The sequence below is a fragment of the Curcuma longa genome, chromosome 17, assembly GCF_044706935.1.
Source record: "Curcuma longa cultivar G26 ecotype Majalengka, Jawa Barat chromosome 17, ITB_CL_G26_1.1, whole genome shotgun sequence".
NCBI lineage: Eukaryota > Viridiplantae > Streptophyta > Magnoliopsida > Zingiberales > Zingiberaceae > Curcuma > Curcuma longa.
The window spans coordinates 6,879,967-6,886,422 of record NC_133877.1 but is presented as its reverse complement, the minus strand read 5'-3'; the positions used below and the strand labels follow the sequence as shown (position 1 = coordinate 6,886,422).

Genomic DNA, 6,456 nt, shown 5'->3' with positions numbered 1-6,456 from the left:
GAACTCATAAAAATCATAATAATTAAATTTACAATCGCCAGGATAAATGCAGGTTTGTGTGGAGGAGAAAAGTATCTTGACTTGCAAGTCGCATCCAAAGTCAAGACTAGACTATATGCTTTGCTTTCCTCTCCATTCTTTTCTCACGCTTTGTTTGTAAACTTCTCCTCTTTGTTTCCCAAGGAAGAAGGAAGCATCAAACAGCTAGCTAGCAATCATGATTGGGTTCGCGCTGACAGCCTTGGGATGGCTCGCGGAGAGCTTCATGGTGCCTTGGTCGGAAAGGCCGTCGATCGCGCTGTTCAACAGTTCGGTGAGCAGCATGGAGTTGAAGATGACCTCAAGAAGCTGAAGGATTCTCTCGCCAACGCCATGTTGAAAATCAGCACCATCGAGAACTTGTGGCTAAAAGATGAGGGCCTGCAGCAGAGATTGAAGGAGTTGCTGATAGGCCTCAAGGATGCTGCTTACGATGCTGATGACTTATTGGATGAATTCCAATACAGAATTCTGAAGCAGCAGATCGAGCAACAAGGAGATGAGGCTGGTAACCGAGCATCGTCTTCCTCCTCCTACTCCACTCCCCCTCCGAGCAAAAAGATAAAAACTTCATTATCTAGTTACACCAGTGGCCTTTTCGGAAAAGGGGATGACGGTGATGATAATGATGTCCAGAGAATGAGGGAAATAAAGGGGAGGCTAGATGACAACTCAGATGCTCTTGAGAAAATTTACAGTTCGCTAGGCGCAGAAGATGACAGAGGAAAGAAACAATTGGTGTCCTCGGCGAGCCGGCAAACGAGCTCCTTTTCGACTGAACCTCAATTGTTTGGCAGAGACAAAGAGCTGCAAGAACTCAAGGATTTGTTGTTGGAACCAGAAGTTGCATCTAAATTTGGTCAAAGTGGATTCTCTGTTTTGTCTATCACTGGTATTGGAGGGATTGGGAAAACCACTCTTGTTCAGGAAGCCTTCAATGACAGCATCGTGAAAGAATACTTTGAGCTCAGAATTTGGGTCTGTGTTTCTGAAAATTTCTGCACAGATAGGTTGACCAGAGAGATTATAGAGTATGCAACCAAGGTGAAGTGTGATCTCACGAATTTCGCTGCTCTTCAAGAGGTTCTCAAGGAGAAGATCACGCCAGAGAGATTTCTTCTTGTATTGGATGATGTGTGGAACGAGGACAGGCACAAATGGGAGACCCTCTGTGCACCATTGAGGTCTGGAAAGCCTGGTAGCAAAATATTGGTAACAACTCGCTCTAGGAAGATTGCTGACATGGTTAGTGATGTGGATGCCATTCATCTGGAAGGTCTGGATGAGGAGAACTTCTGGGAATTTTTCAAGAAATGTGCATTTGGTTCTTCGAAAAGTGGAGTTCATCATCCTCATTTGGAAGCCATGGCGAAGGAGATGATTTGCAAGTTAAAGGGATTGCCGCTTGCAGCAAAGACTCTAGGAGGGTTGCTGAGCATGAAGTTGGATGAGCAGTACTGGAAAAGCATTTTAGATAGCAAAATATGGCAGCTTCCCCAGGAAGAAAATGGGATTATGCCGGTGCTACAACTGAGCTATCAATATCTTCCTCCTCATCTTAAGCAGTGCTTTGCATTTTGCTCCTTGTTTCCTAAAGATTATAGATTTTCTGAGTCTTGGTTGATCAAAATTTGGATAGCAGAAGGATTCATAGTGCCTCAAGGAAGTACCAGATTGGAGGAGCTAGGAAGCAACTACTTTCATGAGTTAGTTAACAGGTCATTCATTCAAAAGTCAAAGGATGGAGAAGATTTATAATGCATGACCTCATACATGATCTTGCAGAACTCATATCTGTGGGCGAGTCTTACAGGATTGAAGAAGGCAAGTCCCATGAAATTCCTAGCACGATTCGTCATCTTTCAGTGCACGAAGAGCAAGAAGGTATGCAGACAAAAATCTTAACAGAATTCTCTCATTACAATAAATTACGAACGCTGATGTTGTTGTCATCAATATACACTAGCAAGAGTTTTATTCTTGATTGTGGTGTTTTGGAAAAATTAAAAAAGATTCGTGTTCTTGTCTTGAGGAATTGTGCTTTGGAAGAGCTGCCTGATAGTATTGGCAAGTTGATACATCTCCGCTTAATTGACTTATCCTTCAATTTCAACATTAGAAGGTTGCCTGAGTCATTATGCGACTTGTACAATCTGCAGACATTGATATTAAATATTGTGCTTTGGAAGAGTTGCCTAACAGTATTGGCAAGTTGATACATCTCCGCTATCTTGACTTATCCCACAATTACAACATTAGAAGGTTGCCTGAGTCATTATGCGACTTGTACAATCTGCAGACATTGATATTGATGTGCTTAAGAGTTGCCTATGGCATTGTGATAATTTAGAAAGTCCTCCCGCATGGCATGATGAAGTTGATCAAATTACTTGAGGCGAACTTTTGATGGTGCAGATGACGAAGTTTATTCCCAGAAAAGTTTATTCCCAGGATAACAGAGGTCGGGAAGCTTACTTCTCTTCAAGATTTGCCTCTTTTCAAAGTGCTAAAGGATAATGGACACAAACTTGCTGAATTAAAGGGTTTGAAACAGCTCCGGGGAGGACTGCATATAACTAATCTTGAGAATGTGGAGAACAAGGACGAAGCAAATCTTGCGAGTTTGAAGAGTAAAGAACACCTCGATAGTTTGGTGCTAGAATGGACATCTTTGCAAGAATCCGATTCAGACGTTAATTTGCACATCTCAGAGCAGGTGCTTGAAGGTCTCCAGCCGCATCACAACCTACAAAGCTTGACAATCAGAGGATATAATGGTGCTAGACCTCCCAATTGGCTACACGAACAAGTATATTCTAGATTGGAAACTCTCGAACTTGAAAATTGTAAAAGGTGGAACGATCTATCAGTTATTGGGCAGCTATCACAATTAAAGTCCCTCTCCCTTGTGAGAATTCCAGTCCAGATCCATAATTTACACAAATTGTTCGATCCAAAAGTCTGCAGGTTCTTCTCCCAACTAGAAGATTTGGTACTAGAGGGCATTACCATGTTGGAGGATCTCCCAAATCTTGGACAACTTCCATGTCTCAAGTCTCTTGTCATTCGGAGTTTGCCGGGAGTAAAAATGATAGGCGATAGATTCTTTGCCACAACAGAAGAAGGCAGTTGTTTTCCACATACTCTCCGATGAAATGCAGCATGGGAAGAGTTCTATTGCTCTGATGATAGAAATCTATTTCCCTGCTTGAAGGATCTTGAGATTTCAAATTGCCAAAAGCTGCAGATGTTACCTCCCCTTCCTCCTTCAATAACAAGCCTAAAATTAAATAAGGTTGGGCTGGTAGATTGTCCAAGATTCAGGAAAGCAATTGATGAAAGTAGCGGCATAACTAATTCTGCATCTGTTACAGAGCTGCTCCATTCAGGAATGTCCAAATTTGACAAGTCTAGAACAAGGGTTGCTACCACACCATCTACAGCGGATTCATATACAGAAATGTGAACAACTATTGTGGGTGCCAGTCAAAAGGTTGAAAGAACTTACTTCTTTAAGGTCATTGTCAATAAAAGAGTGCCCGAAGCTCATGAGCATGACACGAGATGAGTACATTGATTTCCAACTCCCGCCATCAATTACACAACTATGTTTGTCTGATTGTGAAAATCTTTCCAAATCACTGCCTGGCTGCCTGCATAACCTGACCTCATTGCGTGACTTGAAGATAATCAATTGTCCCGATCTAGTTTCTTTACCAGTAGAACCATTCCTTAATTTGGCTAGTGTAACAATTAAGAATTGCAATGAATTGAGATCAGTAGAAGGGCTAGGAATAAAACCCCTGGAGAACTTGAAGATTACAGGATGTCCCAAGCTTCTACTTTCTCAAGGAGAGGCACAAACAAAGAAATCGTCATTGCGGAGGTTAGAGATTGATGACACGGTGTTTATGAAACAATCTGTCATAAAAAATTTACTATCATCTGTAGAGGATCTTAGAATTTCATCCTCTTGTAAAGCGGTGATGTTTGAGGGGGAAGATCAGGAGTCATTGCAAAGCTTGAAATCTCTCAATTTATTAAGTTTTTCCAATTGCAAGAATCTACAATTCCTGCCAACAAAGTTGTACACCCTTATGTCCCTTCGTTACTTGCGGATACATAATTGCCCACAAATTCAGTCTCTGCCAGAGAAGGGGTTACCTTTTCTCCTCAGAGATATAAAATTTGAAGGTTGTCATCCGGCAGTGGAGCAGCAGTTGGTAAGACACTTGGCGGAGATTAAGAAGTCTGGTCTATACAGAAAATGTGATTCCTGGTAGATACTTAAGGTATGGAGACCCCAATCTCGTCCATTTTACCATTAGCTAAGAATGTTAATGTGGAGGTAAAATCACAATAGTATTATTCTTTTTAGTAGAATAGTTATACGTTTTTTATGTATTGATATCGCCTCTTTGCATAATACTTTATTTTAAGAAAATAGATTGCATAAAGAAAATACTTATTTTCTCTTACATTTTACCTTAAAAAATTGTTAATTTATGAATCAAATATCTTACATAAGAGATGTGATATTGAGACACTGATCCGTATTTAAATGCTAGAAGGAGATTGATCTTCCAGTATTTAACAAATAAAAACATACACATATACGTACTTACACTTTTATCAAAGTAGTTAAATCTTCCTGCAAGCAAACAGACATTTAACACATGGAATTAAATATTCTAATTAATAGATTATTTTATGAAAAAAAGATTTTAGATTTAATTGTTATTTTATGTATTAATTAGCAATTAATAGCCTCTATTGTTTACCTTAGATTCAACGCTACTGAAGATGCTATCTTAACAAAATTTTTACAAGTGTATTTTTTTTCTTTTATTTTGAATTAATTCATTTTTTTTTCTTTTGACAAAGTAACTCATTTTTTCTATCTTATTGTTAATGCAGTGAACAGACAGAGCTAGAATGAATGTAAAAATAACTTAGTGGAAAAAAAAGATGGAAGGGCCAGCCAAATATAAGTATTTGAAATCTCAAAGAAGTTATGTCTGACACAAGGTATCATTGTCTTTTCCTTGAATGAGGTTAAATAAGGGCATTATACTATCTTAGTTTAGTTGTGTGTATGTCTTTGTTTTTTTATCTGCCAAACTGATACACTGGGTCATTTTGGTGCATATATTGCTTTAAGGAAAATGTTTGAAGTAAATAATGAGTGGAACATTAGCATATGCAGACCAAACATCTTGAAACGTAGAAAGTGATGGCTATTACTGCATTTTTTTTTCCATTAGCTTTCTATATATCTATCACCATGGATGTCTTTATACTCTTAGTTCGTAACAATATTCACGGAACCTGGATATGCTCAACAACATACAGAATAGGAACAACTTCACAAAAGAGTACCTGACGCATTTGGAAGAGGACAATCGGGGGCGGAGGAGGACGAGGTTCGAGGGGCGTGGAGGCTGAAAGGCAATGATGGGGGACGTTGGGGTTGCTGCTGAGAAGGAGATGAAAACCAGTGGCGGATCAATCAAGAACGTTGCTGCTCAAATCGTGACCAGGGACAGAGAGATGAAACAAGAATTGTCATATTGCAAGACATCTTTTCATCCAGATTTTATTTATTTCCACTTCTAAAACTGTCTACAATAATGTACGGTGGACTGGCAGTGTTGTATTCTTCAACCATCGTTGTATATATCTTCAACTACAATCAATGTCTGGCCTGTCATTTTTCTATATCTCCACATCCTCAATTTGCTCCTTTCGCTAGTCGCTTTGTTCAGGACTGCTGATAATTGAAGTATAGTTCATCAGTCAAGCAAATAAAAATGTAGCAACTTGATATATTTTATCTCAGTTTCAGTTTTGTCATGCCATGGATAGTGTCAAACATTGAGTATAAAATTTTTATCAAGAAGTCAACAAAAAAATGTATTTTTCTTAGTAAATTTTATATCTATTTTATTAGAGGTAAAAACTGGGAATAAAGCAGTTTCAGAAACAAAACAAGACCGTAATACATTCTGGCCATCATATCTGCGTGACTTGCAAAATTAATGCTCAACACCACATATCTGCGTGACGATGGTGAACTATAAATGCATGGCTCGATGGTGGATTCACAAGCTAAAGCGATGCCCCAAACCAGTTGTTTACAAGTGCCTCGAGTTACGGATCAGTTTACTACACTTTTGACAACCACAAAAATGCACCATATATAGACCTGCAATTCTGCACACAAGTGCCTGGATAGCTGAAGAAGCTTATATTTAATTCAGAGCCAAACTCATGGCGAGTAATCAATTGTGACGACCAAACTCCAATGGCAGCACCGGTATCATCCTAAGAAAAGGGGCAAAAACTCCTAAAACCGACGACAGTCAACCCACCGGTCAAGAAGATGCTACCTCAACCTGTGCGGGTCCTAGTAGGAGG

General features: G+C 39.4%; 1 pseudogene; it reads left to right on the top strand.

The window, feature by feature from the left end:
* The first annotated feature begins 217 nt into the window (after positions 1-217).
* On the top strand, positions 218-5,689 carry LOC141848249 (putative disease resistance RPP13-like protein 1; annotated as a pseudogene).
* The last annotated feature ends 767 nt before the right edge of the window (positions 5,690-6,456 follow it).